Source organism: Mobula hypostoma, chromosome 2, assembly GCF_963921235.1.
Source record: "Mobula hypostoma chromosome 2, sMobHyp1.1, whole genome shotgun sequence".
Lineage (NCBI taxonomy): Eukaryota > Metazoa > Chordata > Chondrichthyes > Myliobatiformes > Myliobatidae > Mobula > Mobula hypostoma.
The window spans coordinates 201,623,735-201,641,312 of record NC_086098.1 but is presented as its reverse complement, the minus strand read 5'-3'; the positions used below and the strand labels follow the sequence as shown (position 1 = coordinate 201,641,312).

Sequence of the window (17,578 nt, the reverse complement as noted above, 5' to 3'; positions counted from 1 at the left end):
AGTGTACAGTTTTGGCCAAACATAATTAATAATCTACTACTACTTGAAAAGTTTAGTGCAATAGGGGCAGGGAAGGCTACAATATCTTTTGAGATCTGGGCTAAATTGTGGATGATGTTCCAAAAGATTGACACTCCAAATCACAGAATCGTAATGATTTCTTTGAATAATTACATGGAGTATTTAATGATATTTTTATTATTGGATCAAATTTATGATATTTCTTCTTGTACAGTGTACTGCCATGAAAGAAAATTGGACTTTCAGGCATCAAACAAACTAGAGCTGAGTTTGCCAAGTTCATCAAATCCACACAACTGAAATATCACTTACCCCATCGTTGCCGGCATTTATGTGAGCCTCCTCCTGTTTATCTTTATTGAACCTCATTAACACACCTTTACTTGTGCTTACCGAGCTTCTTAAAGACATCTGAACTACTAAGCTCAATTGTTCTTGTAACTAAGTGACTAAGTTCTTAGTATGCATTAATCACACCTATACATTTTAAAGATATCTGTTGTTTTCATCTGTCACAATCTTCTATAACAACAATACAGTATATGAACTTCAATCTTAACAAAAAACTATGTTTTGTGTTTTTGTTATGACATTTTACCTAAAGGTAATGATTATAATCTAATTAAACATATGTATGAAAATTAAGAATATTAACTTTGCTTGGGGGTTTAATTTGTTCACAATTGCTTTTGGAATCATGGTTAATTTTACCTTAAACATCTTTATCGGGTTACCTCTTACCTTTTTCATCATCTGTTATGGTTATAAACTCTCAGTTCAGGTATCAATTTTATAAATTATTCTTTGTTGCTTCTGTTCCCTCTTTATAATAACAATACTACTATGACTATACACAGTGCTTTTAGTGCGGTCAAACCTATTTTCTGATGATTAAAATAACTTCCCTTTGCTTTTTAATATTATCCCTCTGGAAACAAACTCAAGTACTCAGTTTGCTTTTTCCACGCTCTTATCTATTCAGAGATCTGCATTTGTTTTTAGCAATTTCTATAATTGCTTTTATGATCTATGTATTTTTAAAAAGGAATCGATAGAAGGAAGACACAGTTAAGCATGTTTCCCTTGAATTTTTAAATGGCAGTGAGAACAGTATAGAGCATAAAATAATACAGCACAGTACAGGCCCTTCGGCCCACAATGTTGTGCCGACCCTTAAACCTTGCCTCCCATATAACCCCCCACCTTAAATTCCTCCATATACCTGTCTAGTAGTCTCTTAAATTTCACTAGTGTATCTGCCTCCACCACTAACTCAGGCAGTGCATTCAACGCTCCAACCACTCTCTGAGTAAGAAACCCTCCTCTAATATCCCCCTTGAACTTCCCACCCCTTAACTTAAACCCGTGTCCTCTTGTATTGAGCAGTGGTGCCCTGGGGAAGAGGCGCTGGCTATCCACTCTATCTATTCCTCTTATTATCTTGTACACCTCTATCATGTCTCCTCTCATCCTCTTTCTCTCCAAAGACTAAAGCCCTAGCTCCCTTAATCTCTGATCATAATGCATACTCTCTAAACTAGGCAGCATCCTGGTAAATCTCCTCTGTACCCTTTCCAATGCTTCCACATCCTTCCTATAGTGAGGTAACCAAAACTGGACACAGTTCTCCAAGTGTGGCCTAACCAGAGTTTTATAGAGCTGCATCATTACCTCGCAACTCTTAAACTCTATCCCTCGACTTATGAAAGCTAACACCCCATAAGCTTTCTTAACTATCCTATCTACCTATGAGGCAACTTTCAGGGATCTGTGGACATGTACTCCGAGATCCCTCTGCTCCTCCACACTACCAAGTATCCTGCTATTTACTTTGTACTCTGCCTTGGAGTTTGTCCTTCCAAAGTGTACCACCTCACACTTCTCCAGGTTGATCTCCATCTGCAACTTCTCAGCCCACTTCTGCATCCTATCAATGTCTCTCTGCAATCTTCGACAATTCTCTACACTATCCACAGCACCACCAACCTTTGTGTCATCTGCAAACTTGCCAATCCACTCTTCTACCCCCACATCCATGTCATTAATAAAAATTACGAAAAGTACTGATCCTTGTGGGACGCCACTAGTCACAATCCTCCAATCTGAATGTACTCCCTCCACCACGGCCCTCTGCTTTCTGCAGGTAAGCCAATTCTGAGTCCACCTGGCCAAACTTCCCCGGATCCCATGCCTTCTGACTTTCTGAATAAGCCTACCATGTGGATCCTTGTCAAATGCCTTACTAAAATCCGTGTAGATCGCATCCACTGCACTACCCTCATCTATATGCCTGGTCACCTCCTCAAAGAACTCTATCAGGCTTGTTAGACACGATCCGCCCTTCACAAAGCCATGCTGACTATCCCTGATCAGACTATGATTCTCTAAATGCCCATAGATCCTCACTCTAAGAATCTTTTCCAACAGCTTTCCCACCACAGACGTAAGTCTCACTGGTCTATAATTACCTGGACTATCCCTACTACCTTTTTTAAACAAAGGGTCAACATTCACCTCCCTCCAGTTCTCTGGCCCCATTCCCATGGATGACGAGGACAAAGATCCTAGCTAAAGGCTCAGCAATCTCTTCCCTCGCCTCGTGGAGCAGCCTGGGGAATACTCCATCAGGCCCCAGGGACTTATCCGTCCTAACGTATTTTAACAACTCCAACACCTCCTCTCCCTTAATATCAGCATGCTTCAGAACATCAACCTCACTCAATCGTTCCCTCTCATTGGTGAATACCGAAGAGAAGTATTCATTGAGGACCTTGCTCACTTCCACAGCCTCCAGGCACATCTTCCCACCTTTATCCCTAATCGGTCCTACCTTCACTCCTGTCATCCTTTTGTTCTTCACATAATTGAAGAATGCCTTGGGGTTTTCCTTTACCCTACTCGCCAAGGCCTTCTCCTGCCCCCTTCTTGCTCTCCTCAGCCCCTTCTTAAACTCTTTTCTTGCTATCCTATATTCCTCAATAGACCCACTTGATCCTTGCTTCCTAAACCTCATGTATGCTGCTGTCTTCCATCTGACTAGATTTTCCACCTCACTTGTCACCCATGGTTCCTTCACCCTACCATTCTTTATCTTCCTCACCAGGACAAATTTATCCCTAACATCCTGCAAGAGATCCCTAAACATCGACCACATGTCCATAGTACATTTCTCTGCAAAAACATCATCCCAATTCACACCTGCAAGTTCTAGCCTTATAGCCTCATAATTTACTCTTCCCCAATTAAAAATTTTCCTGTCCTCTGATTCTATCCTTTTCCATGATAATGCGAAATGCCAGCGAGCGGTGGTCACTGTCCCCAGATGCTCACCCACTGAGAGATCTGTGACCTGACCCGGTTCGTTACCTAATACTAGAGCTAGTATGGCATTCCCCAAGTCGGCCTGTCAACATACTGTGACAGGAGTCCATCCTGGACACACTTAAACTCTGCCCCATCTAACCGATTGGAACTAATCAGGTACCAATCAATATTAGGGAAGTTAAAGTCACCCATGATAACAACCCTGTTATTTTTGCACCTTTCCAAAAATCAGCCTCCCAATCTGCTCCTCTGTATCTCTGCTGCTACCAGGGGGCCTATAGAATACTCCCAATAGAGTAACTGCTCCCTTCCCGTTCCTGACTTCCACCCATACTGACTCAAAAGAGGATCCTGCTACATTACCCACCCTTTCTGTAGCTGTAATAATATCCCTGACCAGTAATGCCACCCCTCCTCCCCTTTCCCCTGCTCTCTATCCCTTTTAAAGCACTGAAATCCAGAAGTATTGAGAATCCATTCCTGCCCTGGTGCCAGCCAAGTCTCTGTAATGGCCACTACATCATAATTCCATGTATGTATCCAAGCTCTCAGTTCATCACCTTTGTTCCTGATGCTTCTTGCATTGAGGTACACACATTTCAGCCCTTCTATCTTACTGTCTTTACACCGTTTATTCTGCTTCTCTTTCCTCAAAGCCTCTCTATATGTTAGATCTGGCTTTACTCCATGCACTTCTTTCACTGCTCTATCAATCTAGGTCCCATCCCTCTTGCAAATTAGTTTAAACCCTCCGAACCATGCTAGTAAACCTACCTGCAAGGATATTGCTCCCCCTCGAGCTCAGGAGCAACCCATCCAATCTGTACAGGTCCCACCTTCCCCAGAAGAGATCCCAATGATCCAAAAAATCTAAAACCCTGCCCCCTGCACCAACTCCTCAGCCACACATTCAACTGCCATCTCCTCCAATTCTTACCATCACTATCATGTAGCACTGGCAGCAATCCTGAGAACGCTTGAGGTCCTTTTTTTCAGCCTTCTGCTTAGTTCCCGAAACTCACACTTCAGGACCTCATCCCTCTTCCCGCCTACGTCATTGGTACCAACATGTATCACGACTTCTGGTTGCTTTCCCTCCTGTACCAGGATGTCGTGCACCCAGTCAGAGACATCCTGGACCCTGGCACCCGGGAGGCAACAAACCATGTTTGTTGAAAAATATAGTAGTGGAAAATATTTTATTCTCACAGAGATCAAAACAAAAGAGTAAAATTAAAACCCAAAATAGACTCAATATGCAAAAGAGTGCTCGATAGCTCACCCAGGTTTTTCGAGACTACACATTAAGTGCAGACAACGTAGGAAGATATTTGAACAACTTACACGTATTTAGCAATATCTTAGCGTCTGAAACGTAACAGATACACACCTCCTTTAGATTTTCTTAGGTTTCATGTGGGAAAGCCTCTGTTCTTCACAAAAACAAGCACTGAGGAGATTTGAGGCTGAGGTCAGCCTCAGTGTTGAGCCTGAGGTCAGCTATTCAATAATTAGAGTGAATTAATCTTGTATTTCAGGCACAGTTATAATTGAGTAGAATAACTTCATTGCAAAGCTAGTAAGATTATTATAATCTCTCAAAGGATTTTTTTTGTTTTGTCAACAAAATGCTGTAATTGGACACTTGTCCTTCTCTATTAAACATGTTGCTTACCTTCAGCTTCTATATCTTGAAACATAAGAGGGGATGCGGTCGTGCTGCTGCTGCTAACCTATGGCAGCCAGTATGCTCGTCTGGCAAAGATTTGTGTCCACCTAAAACAACATATATAATGTTGGATTACTCGGCAGGAAAACAATTTCAAAGAAACAGTGGAATTAAAACATGACCATTAGTTAAGTCATTAGACTTTGCTTAATGCATAGGCAAGTTATTAGATCACAAGAAGATCCCACAAGGTAAGAATCACATGAGAAAGTATCCAGATGTATAGTGACTCCAAAATCAGCACCATGGTTTAAACTGCATGCTTGTATGAAGAGTTCGAATACTTTGAAAGGAAACTCTACATTTATTTTGATATAAAATATGAAAATAGTGACCAGATTTGAGATTCTGTAGGTAGAAACCCAAAAAGCCTTTTCAGTGGTTATATTGCTTTTCCACTTGAGGACCATCTACCTTTACTAAATGCAAAAGATTACAGTAACATTGTGATCTCATTTCATTGGCCAGTTTCACCACATTTGATCTCCAGGGATAAGAAATTTAGCCAAGTTAAAAATTTGTTTTAACAGTTTGGCAAGAAGGAAAGAAAATTAAGTCAACCCATGAATTTACTAATGTAGTAAAATGTAATGTACTTTCAGACATAACTAATGACTGTCTAATCCCAAACATTGATGTTTCCTGCCTTCTGGAACAAAAATGATTTTATGATTAAAGTATCATGAGACACAACAATAATAAATGCCAAGCATTGGCAGAACTGTCATACATCCAGCAACTAATCTAAAGGCCTATCAAATGTTTCAACACAGAAATTTCTGGAGGAAATCAGCAGGGTCAGGCAGCACCCTATGGAAAGAAATTGACAGCATCTCCATCTGGACTGTCAATCTGACCTATTGATTACCTCCAGCTTTTTTGTGTTGCTCCAGATTTCAGCATCTGCAGTCATTTAGCTTATGTTTTGCCGAAGGATAGAAGTATTTCGTTGGGATTCAGATTCAGATTTAAATGAAATAAAATGAATGAAATTCAAGTTTAATTATCATTCAAGCATACATGAATACAGCCGAATGAAACAACGTTCCTCTGGGGCCAAGGTGAGCACACATATAGTCATGCAAGGAGCTATATCTATATATATATATATATATATCCCACGTCCTGAGTGACATGTCCAGCAAATTGATGGTGAAGTTCCTGGCAGTCCTGAGACAAACACACGAATGCAATCCAGCTTGTCATTCCACTGATTGGACACTGAGAGAAGGACCAATGGGAGAGGCCAGCCCCTAACCGAGTATGGGCACCATGCTACAATGCCTCTGGTATCTTCTCTCCTGTACTGCAGCAACAGGCGAGCCCACTGCTTGAGGCCTAGCCTTCACTGCAACCGAGACCATGCTGCTCCCCTGCCAGCCGTTACACCACCAAGCAAGGTTAACAGGCCTGCGGCATTTTACAATACCAATCTCCAACAGGATCTTACAGTCAGAAGAGAAAAGTCCAAGACAATCACCCACTGTTACACTGCACACCACCTTTACGGATCAACTTCAATGCCTTCAATGGATTCCTGTAGCAGGCAGCAACAGGGTCTGCAACATGTCCAGCTGCTCCACCAATGACCAGCTCTCTGATGGGGTAGACCTGCAGTACCTGAATTTCTTTGAGTCCAGTATTGTCTTGCAATCGTAAAAAAGACATTTAATAAAGGAAAAGATGACTTTTGGTTGCCTCCCAAGAGGCTGCTGCATCTGAATATACTGCCGTCTTACCGGAATCTCATGTATGTCGAAGCATACAGTGAAATGTGTCACTTGAATTAACAACCAACCAACCCAAGGACTGGCTGGGGTCAAGCACAAGTGTAACCACAGATTCTGGTGCCAACATAGCATGCCCACAATGTTCAGCACAACAACACAACAAACAACATAGAACAACAATCAGCACCAACAGCAAGGCAAACCACTTTCCCACCCTCCTAGCCCTCATACGCACAGGCCTCCAAACCCATGTCAGGCCACCTCCAAGCCTTCAACCCTTGACTCTGGATTCCCAGACGTGCAGACATCTGGCCTATCCTCCATTCTCTGGTCCAGACTCTGGATGGGGCAACTCAGGCATTTCTCCAGCTAGGGTTGAGGTCATTTATTTAAAAACTCCCAATTCTTGTTTCCACACTCTTCAGATTTACCACTACATTTTGGTTCATTAGAGCTTGCACCCTCAAACTATTTTAAAAAATGTACAGGGGAAAAGACCGTTAAAATCAAACACTGGCTGATCTGTAAGCACTTCTGATAAATGAAGGCTGTCAAAAGTGCAAGCACCAGTGTTGCAAGGAATCGTGATTAGTAAGTTCATTTTAAGTCAATCTCCATTGTCCACATGAGCAGACAGACTAGATAGAAAAATGTGCATGTCAAGGGTCAAAATGAACTAGAAATCTAGTTGGTGCCTACCATTTATTATCAAGAGCACAGCCGAAGAGAAATCCATAAACACAGCAAATTGTGTAAATTTACTACTGACAAGGTTGATAACTGAAAATGAAGGTGATTGAGTATTGTATGTTCAAGATCGATTCTGGAATTCTTTACATATTTCATGTCATATTTATATCATGGTCTACTGTATTTTAAGAAACCAAATATCAGTGAAATTAATCAAATTCATGAACTATAATGGTACAATCTCTCTCTCTTTCTCACTCACACACAAGCTGGAACAAAGACAATCAGCATTCTTTTGATGGGTTTCATTTAGCTTAGACTGAAACTATTTCTAGGAACTATGTAAACATGAACCTGTTCAAAATTTTAAACAGAAATTTCTGCTACTTAATACACAGGATACTACCATGGTACTGGTTCCAGTTAAGAGTGCATATTTTACAGAATCCACTTCCAGAATTAAGGTGGAATCAGAAAATGATTTCTGATATCAGAAAATAATGTAGATGATAGATAATAATGCCAAGACAGCTTTCACCCAAAATCAAAAACAAACCTTCAGAATAGTTCAACCAATTGAGGACCTATATTTACAACAGTTGCCCTTCATGCAACTCATGTATTCCCAATAAATCAGGAAGTAATGTAACATAGATATATCGATGCATGTCCATATACAACAAAAGAAAATAATGATACATTAAGGATGACAAACTGAGCTGTCAATAAGGGAAAGAGATCATGAAACAACAAGAGAATTTAATTTGTGTTGCTCCATGCTAGTTTGGAAACAATCAGCACATGCAGGAAAATTACTCAGATCACATACAGGAGAAGAAGAGACAAAAGGCGTTGGAAAAAAGAAAGATTTCTGGATGGAAGAAAGGGGAAGGACCTCAAAAATTTTGAAAAGTGGCGAGATTACAGCATCAGAAGAAAATCATTGAGGATAGTGTTGTGATTGTGAATGAAGTCACTGAAACTGGTGATATAGAAGTCTTTATTCAACACAACAAGCAGGTATCATTCTGGAGACACTCTCGGTAGAGGCTCACAAACCCAAAGGGACATCACATTTTATATCCCTCAGATCAAAGGTGACTGTAGCTGATACCGCACAATTTCAATAGCTACAAAGACATAGCTTCCTTCAATATTTCTGGTTGACGATGCTTCCTTTGAATTACATATCTTCAGTGACAGACGCCTCTGAATGTTCAAACACCTTTGTCACGAAGAAATTTACACAAATAGTCTGAAAGCTTCTGGGGGAAGAAATCTCAGACACACAAAATTAATGTTGTTAAGGCCATCTCTAAATTCACAACTAAGTACATAAAAACTGCCTATACCTATGACCATGTTTGCCATGCTAAGTGACAATGTCTATCTGATGTGCCAGATTGAACTCAGTCACAATGGTGCAAGTAACTTATCCCACGTTGCCCAATTTGATGCAGGCCAAGTAACACAACCCCATTGTCTTAACATTTGGCTCACGAATATGCAAAAGTCTCATACTCACCATTTTGCACACTGTCTCTTAGTCTGTGGAGCAACTTGTGTTTTTAACATCACTTCACTGCTCACAAATTACAAAATAAAGACCTGAAGGCTTATTGCAAGCTTCCTGAACTTATTTATATTTAAGGTAAGAACAAAAGCCTGAGTTTTAAATAATATCAGCTATATCCACGATAATCCAGAATACACCCAAATAGATAAAATTACAGATTCTAAGTCATAGGAAATCTTAGCCTTGAGTGAGGTGCTGGAGAACTGGAGGATTGCTAACGTTGTTCTGTTATTTAAGAAAGGTGTAAGAACTCGGGAAATTAATGCCCAGTGTACCTCATGTCAATAGTGGGTAAATTATTGGAAAGTAGTCTAAAGGACTGGATATATAAATATTTGCATGGACAGGTCCTGATTAGTGTTAGTCAACATGGCTTGGTATGTGGTAAATCATGTCTAACCAATCTTATAGTGTTTCTCGAGGAGGTTACCAGGAAAGTTGATGAAGGAAAGGCAGTGGAACATTGTCAACATGGACTTTACCAGGGCTTTTGATAAAGTACCTCATGGGGGGTTGGTCCAGAATGTTCATTCATTTGGCGTTCAGGATGAAATAGTAAATTTGATTCAATATCGGCTTAGTAGAAGCACGAAAATGGTAAGTAAGTGGTTGCCTTGTAAGTGAAGGCCTGTGACTAATGGCAGTGCTAGGTCCGTTGTTGTTTGTAACCTATATTATTAAATTGGATGATAATGTGGTAAACTGGATCAGAAAATTTGCAGATGACACCAAGGTTGGCTGCATAGTGGACAGTGAGGAAGGCTATCAAAGCTGACGCAATTGGCTGAAAAAATAGCCGATGGAATTTAATGCAGACAAGTGTGAGGTGTTGCGTTTGGGTACAAACCAGAGTAGAATTTATACAGTGGATGGTAGGGCTTTAAGGAGTGTAGTCCAACAAAGAGATCTGAGGATACAGATCCATAATCCCCTGGAAGTGGCATCACAAGTAGAAAGGGTTTTAAAGACACTTTTGGCACATTGCCCTTCATAAATATAAAGTTGTGTAAGATATTGGTGAGGCCAAATTTAAAGTATTGTGTGCTATTCTGGTCACCTACCTACAGGAAAGATATTAATAAGATTCAGTGAATACAGAGAGCACTTACAAAGGTGTTGCTAGGACTTTAGGACCTGAATTACAGGAAAAGGTTGAATAGGTTAGGACTGTATTTGCTGGAGCATAGGAGAATGAGGGGAGGTTTGCAAAAAGGTATAAATAATGAGGAAGGGTATAGATAGTGTAAAAGCAAGCAAGTTTTTCCACTGAGGTTTGGTGAAACAAAAACTAGAGTCCATAGATTAAGGAGGAATCTGAGGGGGATCTTCCCCACTCAGAGGGTGGAATGACCTGCCAGTGGAAGTGATGGATGCTGGTTCAATTGCACCATTTAAGAGATGGTTGGATAAGTACATAGATAAGAGGGATATGGAGGACTATGGACCAGCTGTGGGTCAATGGGATTAAGTAGCATCAAAGTTCCATGGTAATGAACTCTTTGGTCCTATTTTTGCATTGTAATGCTCTATGACTCCATGTTAAATTATCATGGAACATTGATAGAAAATAATTGGAACAAACTGATTAGATTTTCATAACACTACAAAACATTGAGACTTACCTTAAAACTGTTCCTGAAATTACATTGCAGGCCACAAGCAAAATCATTCAAAATACAGCAAAGTCCAGTTAACTGGGACAGCAGTTTACGTGAGACAACTCTTAAAGAACAAAAGCTAATTTAGAAAATAGCCAGGATCCCCTTTGTTTATTTTGGACACTATGCTGCTTAATTGGGGCAGGAGACTGTTGCCAAACAGCTTTTAACTAGTGTCAGTTGCACGTGGCTCTGTAACCATTAGACTCTACACTGTGCTTAGGGTGAGCAGTTTTTAAATGGCACCTTGCGTTTAAAAAGGAGTGATTTTTGTCACTGATAGTTGGTGAGAAATGAGCACTGAGGCAATTCAGAATGGTTTGCTCATTGAGTTTTCAATCATTCAGGCTTGGAGATGCCAGAAATGGCCAGGACAGAAAATGAAATAATTTCACTACTTCAACAAGTTGGGAACTACAAAGAATTTGAAGGTATCAGCAATCCTCTTGGATGTTACTTTTGATCCCCACCAGACACTCAGCCCTCACGGTGGCTCCAAGTAGCTGTTGACATGAAACAGTGGACATACCCTGGTGCACTGCTTTAACATGTAGGTGAGGGTCACAGTCGGGTCCAATACCCTGGAGAGATAGGGATATGCCAGTCCTAGCATGCAAAATCAGCTTCAGAGGACTGGATGGATGAGATCTACAGTACAATCCAACCACCTGGAAGGCGGTTTTGCTGTGCTCTGTGGCGTGTGAAGGGTACGATGAGGCACAGAAGTAGTCATGGTCATTCACTACAACCAAGGAAGACCCCAGTTGTGATGATTACTCATACCATTGGACTCAGATTTCTGAGGTAGAGAGTGTAATTACCCTAGAACAATGGCTTTCCACTTTAAAATCTCTTTCACACGGGTTTCCTATTGTCATCGGATATGATGGACAACCTCCAGTGTTATTGATTATGTTCTAATCCGTTCTGTATTTCATTTAAATACATAATTTGTTACTCGGTTAAATGGTAGCTTGTCTTTTTTATACTTTTTTAACTATTTCCATGAAACTTGGGCTAAGGAGGGCAGCCACTTAATTGGGCTAAAATGTACTGGTCCTGATGTGTCCCAATTAAGTGGAACCCACTATATTTATCCTTGGTCCTTAGTGGCCCAGCTCTCATGTCACAGAGGAGACATGGAATCTTACAGCATGTGGAGACTTGGTTTTTCACACAGGGTCGCTGTACAGCTTCATATTGTCTCCTACAAATGTTTGCCAATCAGGATGAGGGCCAGTTTGGTTATATTTCTCCCCATGTTCTCTGGAAATTTGCACAACCTATTTCTCCAGACACAATTATTATCTTCCGATGAAATGCTTAAGTGATTGCTGAAACACAGAAACAGGGCATGTCCCACAATCACACCATTTATATCAACATCTGGAGCATCTTGCATGTGAGAACCCAGCTCTTTTCTGTAATCAAAAGTGAGTGCAACTCTTCCAAACAGTTTCTGTTTCAACACAGCTGTCTTACATGCTGCCTGAGCTCTCTCACTTATGGTAAGGTATGTTAGTGGTAAGCACAGGGGTGTGGAGAGGTGACTGCATTTGGACTAGGGACTATGTATATCTTAGCAAGATCTGTATGAAAAGTATCTCTCTGAAAGTGAGCCAGTGCATCCTTCCTGAATGATGCAGCTGTGGAATTCTGCTGAAGGAAGGCAGTGATCCTCCACTGTATTCCTTATCATGCAGCATCTTTTGCTTCTGTTGCTCTTTAGTCTGCCCTTCAAGTCCCTCAGGTTCTGACTTTTCAGTCTGCCATCCCTCTAATACTGTCCTTTGCAATCAGATTGTTAGGTTGTGTGATATACAATACATAGTAAAGATACTTGTAGGGTGTTGACCACGGGGGAACCCTGAGCTGTTGCAGATGCCAGAGACTCCTTTTCAGAAGATGATATGCATTCTCCGTGATGCTTTTGTTTCCAGGGCACTCATTTTAACAACCCTCAGCTGTCATGGTAGGACTGCAAGATAGTCGAATTTTTACCAATAGAAATACCAATGGCATTAGCACTGGACTCCAAGGTAGATGGTTCTGAGTTCAAACCCAGCCGAGTCCCAACCTGGGCAGCAGCAGTATCTGCGTGGAAGACAGGCCTGGAAATCTACTTCCGCATCTTGCCATGAAAAATCTATTGATAAGGTACCCCATGCAAGGCTTATTGAGAAAGTAAGGAGGCATGTGATCCAAGGGGACATTGATTCAAAAGATTCAAAAAACTTTATTGTCATTCTAACCGTACATCAGCTCTGCAGGGCAGAATGAGACAGCGTTTCTCAGGAGCAGAACTGGCTTTGTGGATCCAGAACTGGCTTGCCCACAGAAGGCAAAGAGTGCTTATAGATGGATCACATTCTGCATGGAGGTCAGTGACCAGTGGTGTGCCTCAGGGATCTGTTCTGGGACCCCTATCCTTCATGATTTTTATAAATGAGCTGGATGAGGAAGTGGAGGAATGAGTTAGTAAATTTGCTGATGACACAAAGGCTGGGGGTGTTGTAGATAGTGTGGAGGGTTGTCAGAGGTTACAGCAGGACATTGATAGGATGCAAAACTGGGCTGAGAAGTGGCAGATGGAGTTCAACCCAGATAAGTGTGAGATGGTTCATTTTGGTAGGTCAAATATGATGCCAGAAAATAGTATTAATGGCAAGACTCTTGGCAGTGTGGAAAATCAGAGGGATCTTGGGGTCGGAGTCCATAGGATAGTAAAAGCTGTTGCGTAGGTTGACTCTGTGGTTAAGAAGGCATACGGTGCATTGGCCTTCATCAACCATAGGATTGAGTTTAGAAGCCAAGAGATAATGTTGCAGCTATATAGGACCCTGGTCAGACCCCACTTGGAGTAGTGTACTGAGTTCTGGTCACCTCACTACAGTACGATGTGGAAATCATTGAAAGGGTGCAGAGGAGATTTACAAGGATGTTGCCTGGATTGGGGAAGCATGCCTTATGAAAATAGGTTGAGTGAACTCGGCCTTTTCTGCTTGGAGCGACGGAGGATGAGAGGTGACCTGATGGAGGTGTATAAGATGATGAGAGGCATTGATCGTGTGGATAGTCAAAGGCATTTTCCCAGGGCTGAAATGGCTAGCACAAGAGGGCACAGTTTTAAGGTAACACACATAAAAGTTGCTGGTGAACGCAGCAGGCCAGGCAGCATCTCTAGGAAGAGGTGCAGTCGACGTTTTAGGCCGAGACCCTTCGTCAGGACTAACTGAAGGAAGAGTGAGTTAAGAGTGAGTCACTCTTCCTTCAGTTAGTCCTGACGAAGGGTCTCGGCCTGAAACGTCGACTGCACCTCTTCCTAGAGATGCTGCCTGGCCTGCTGCGTTCACCAGCAACTTTTATGTGTGTTGCTTGAATTTCCAGCATCTGCAGAATTCCTGTTGTTTACAGTTTTAAGGTGCTTGGCAATAGGTACAGAGGAGATGTCAGGAGTAAGTTGTTTTTTTTTTAAAAACGCAGAGAGTGGTGAGTGCATGGAATAGGTTGCCGGTGACAGTGGTGAAGGCAGATACAATAGGGTCATTTAAGAGACTCCTGGATAGGTACATGGAGCTTAGAAAAATAGAGGGCTATGGGTAATCCTAGGTCATTTCTAAGGTATGGACATGTTCGGTACAGCTTTGTGGGCCGAAGGGCCTGCATTGCACTATAGGTTTTCTATGTTTCTTCTGTGTTTTCTATGTTTCTATTCAGTGACGATGGAAAACAAGCACATCCTCCATGTAAAATAATAGCTCAGTCCATCGCAACAATCAAAATGACTAAATTGACCTCTGTTGCTACCATAGGATCTAGAACAAAGAGTGATTCATGATCCATGATTGAAGGTGACAGCAGCCATTATGTGTCCATTGGTCAGAGGTATTTTCAGATCTGGACAGCATTATTCAGCAGGCGCAATAATAAAAGAAGATAAATATTTTTTAAAAGACAATAAAAAATCAAAACTGATGCAAAACTGAGAGAGTAAACCTGGAGTTTTGCTTTGTGACTTTTAGAGTTATTCTTCCCGTTCCTTTACATAGACTGAAGGATCGCTCACACGCATGCAGATGCAGGCAGCTTGAGTTCTTGTTTCTCGTGCTATTCACTGATCTCTCACACCCCTTTCATCCTTCCATCCCATCCCTAATCAGGAATGCCTGGCTAACTGCCATCGTCGTTTAATGCAAGTGTCTGGGTGAAACAACATGTCAGTCACATGAAAAGAACCAATTCCATTCTTTCTTTAACGGCAACAACTTTCTCTGACAAATTAGTATGTTTTTATCCACCACAATCAGGGCAGACTCTGGCAGCTCCATGGGATGATTACTAAGGTAAATCATGTGAAAGGAGGAGGTACCCGTACTGTAAATGACCTTAAACAGCTGGTGCATTTTTACTTTGATTCTCAGTCACTGGATTAACTGAATATCCTGCATGTATAATCAATGACTTCTTCAAGCTGCTGTAGTGCCCCAATCCAGGGTTCAACAAGGAAAGAAAGGAATTTAGAAACAGCACAACTTAATTAATTTTCCTTTTCAGGTCAGCATCTGCCATTTTCACTTTCCAGCTGTGCACACAATGGTACCATGTAAGTAAAATTTCATGGCAAATGGAGTAGAGAATAAATTGAAGAGCAAATACTTAGCTTTGGAAAAAAATATACTGGAAGTCTCCTTATGAAGATATCGAAAACATTTATTTTTCCACAAATTTGTTCTACCATCCTTTCCCAAACAAATTCTGTCTGCCTATTAAAGCTCTAATAAAATCAGTCAGTAGAAGTGATAAAATGTACAATAAAATTGAATGCTCCTCATTTATTCCTATTATCTCATACCTCTAACAGTTTGCAGTCTGCTGCACTCTGATTGAATGCCCAAGTTGGGTGGTCTTTCATTGATTCTGTTATGGTTATTATTCAATAGATTTACTGAGTACGCCCACAAGAAAATAAATCTCGGGGTTGTATATGGTGACATACATGTACTTTGTCAAATTATATACTGTATGTAAAATTAGTCACCTCCATCATGGGTACTACCCTCGACAGTATCCAAGACATCTTCAAGCATTGGGGCCTTAGGAAGGTGGCAGCCATCATTAAGGATTGCCCCCCACCAGGACATGCCCCCTTTTCATTGCTACCATTGGGAAGGAGATACAGAAGCCGGAAGCCACACACTCAGCAACTCAGGAGCATTTTCTTCCCCTCTGCCATCTGATTTCTAAATGGAGGTTGAACTCATGAACTTATTTCTGGTTTTTTGTACTACTTATTTTAACTTAACTGTTTTATAGATGCATATACGAGGGGTGATTGATAAGTTCGTGGCCTAAGGTAGAAGGAGTCAATTTTAGAAAACCTAGCACACTTATTTTTCAACGTAGTCCCCTCCTACGTTTACACACTTAGTCCAGCGGTCATGGAGCATACAGATCCCTTCTTTGTAGAAGTCAGCGTCTTGGACCTCCAGAAAGTGGTCCACAGCAGAGGTGATTGATAAGTTTGTGGCCTAGGGTAGAAGGAGATGAGTTATTAACTTCAACCTTTCTGCATTTTCACTCAAAGAGTTGAAATGCACGTGCATGTAACAAGAGCTGTCTAAGTTGCATGCCATCTTGGTCAATGTTTCCCATCCACTACATAATGTACTGGGTGGGCACAGGAGTACATTCAGCCAGAGACTCATTCCACCGAGATGCAACACAGAGCGTCATAGGAAGTCATTCCTGCCTGTGGCCATCAAACTTTACAACTCCTCCCTTGGAGGGTCAGACACCCTGAGCCAATAGGCTGGTCCTGGACTTATTTCATAATTTACTGGCATAATTTACATATTACCATTTAACTATTTATGGTTCTATTACTATTTATTATTTATGGTGCAACTGTAACAAAAATCAATTTCCCCCGGGATCAATAAAGTATGACTATGACTACTACTACTCATCTCCTTCTACCTTAGGCCACAAACTTATCAATCACCCCTGTTGTGGACCACTTTCTGGAGGTCCAAGACGCCGACTTCTACAAAGAAGGGATCCGTATGCTCCATGACCATGTGTAAATGTAGGAGGGGACTACGTTGAAAAATAAATGTGCTAGGTTTTCTAAAATTGACTCCTTCTACCTTAGACCACGAACTTATCAATCACTCCTCGTACACTTAGGGTAATTCGGTTTTTTATCTATATTTATTTATCATGGTGTAGCAGTGTGCTACACACAGTGCTAGAATAACCACACGGAGTCGGTGAGTTGGAATTGCGATGAAAGAGATTTATTCAAACTTCGTGGCCTGCTTTAAAGCCTTCCCGTTCCTGTCCTCCCTGGGCGGGACTACTGTGGGGAATGTATATTCCCAGACCCTTTCCACGCGCAGGATTTTCCCCCTGCTGGTGACGATAGCCTGGCGCCCTTTTTGGGGCCGGCCCTCTGCCTGCGCGTGCTGTTGTGAGCTGGTTCATGGGTGCCAGAAAGTGGGTCGCCACATAACCCCCCCCCCCCGAGAACTGACGATACCTCCCCCAATGTCCACAGTCTGGATCGGCCTCTGTTTGGGAGGTCTTCCCCTGCGCCACAGCGCCTGAGCCTGGACCAGCTGCGCCAAGTCCACATCGGCCGGTTTGAGTCGGTCCACTGTGAAAACCTCCCCTCTCCCCCCAATGTCCAGCACGAACGTGGACCCGTTGTTCCTGATCACCTTAAAAGGCCCCTCGTAGGGCCGCTGTAGCGGTGCCCGGTGTCCGCCTTGTAGTACAAAAAGAAAGTTACAGTTCTGCAGGTCTTTGGGTACGCAGGTCGGGCTCTGTCCGTGCTGTGAAGTGGGGATGG

At 41.8% G+C, this 17,578-nt stretch overlaps 1 protein-coding gene across 7 annotated transcripts in view; it reads right to left on the bottom strand.

Moving 5' to 3' along the window:
* LOC134342810 (extracellular sulfatase Sulf-2-like) overlaps positions 1-17,578 on the bottom strand; it is a 352,386-nt gene that overhangs the window by 265,498 nt on the left and 69,310 nt on the right. For all 7 annotated transcript variants that reach the window (XM_063041404.1, XM_063041405.1, XM_063041403.1 and 4 more), the window contains exon 2: positions 5,021-5,121. The gene's annotated coding sequence lies outside the window, so the exon portion shown is untranslated. The remainder of the gene's footprint in view (positions 1-5,020; positions 5,122-17,578) is intronic.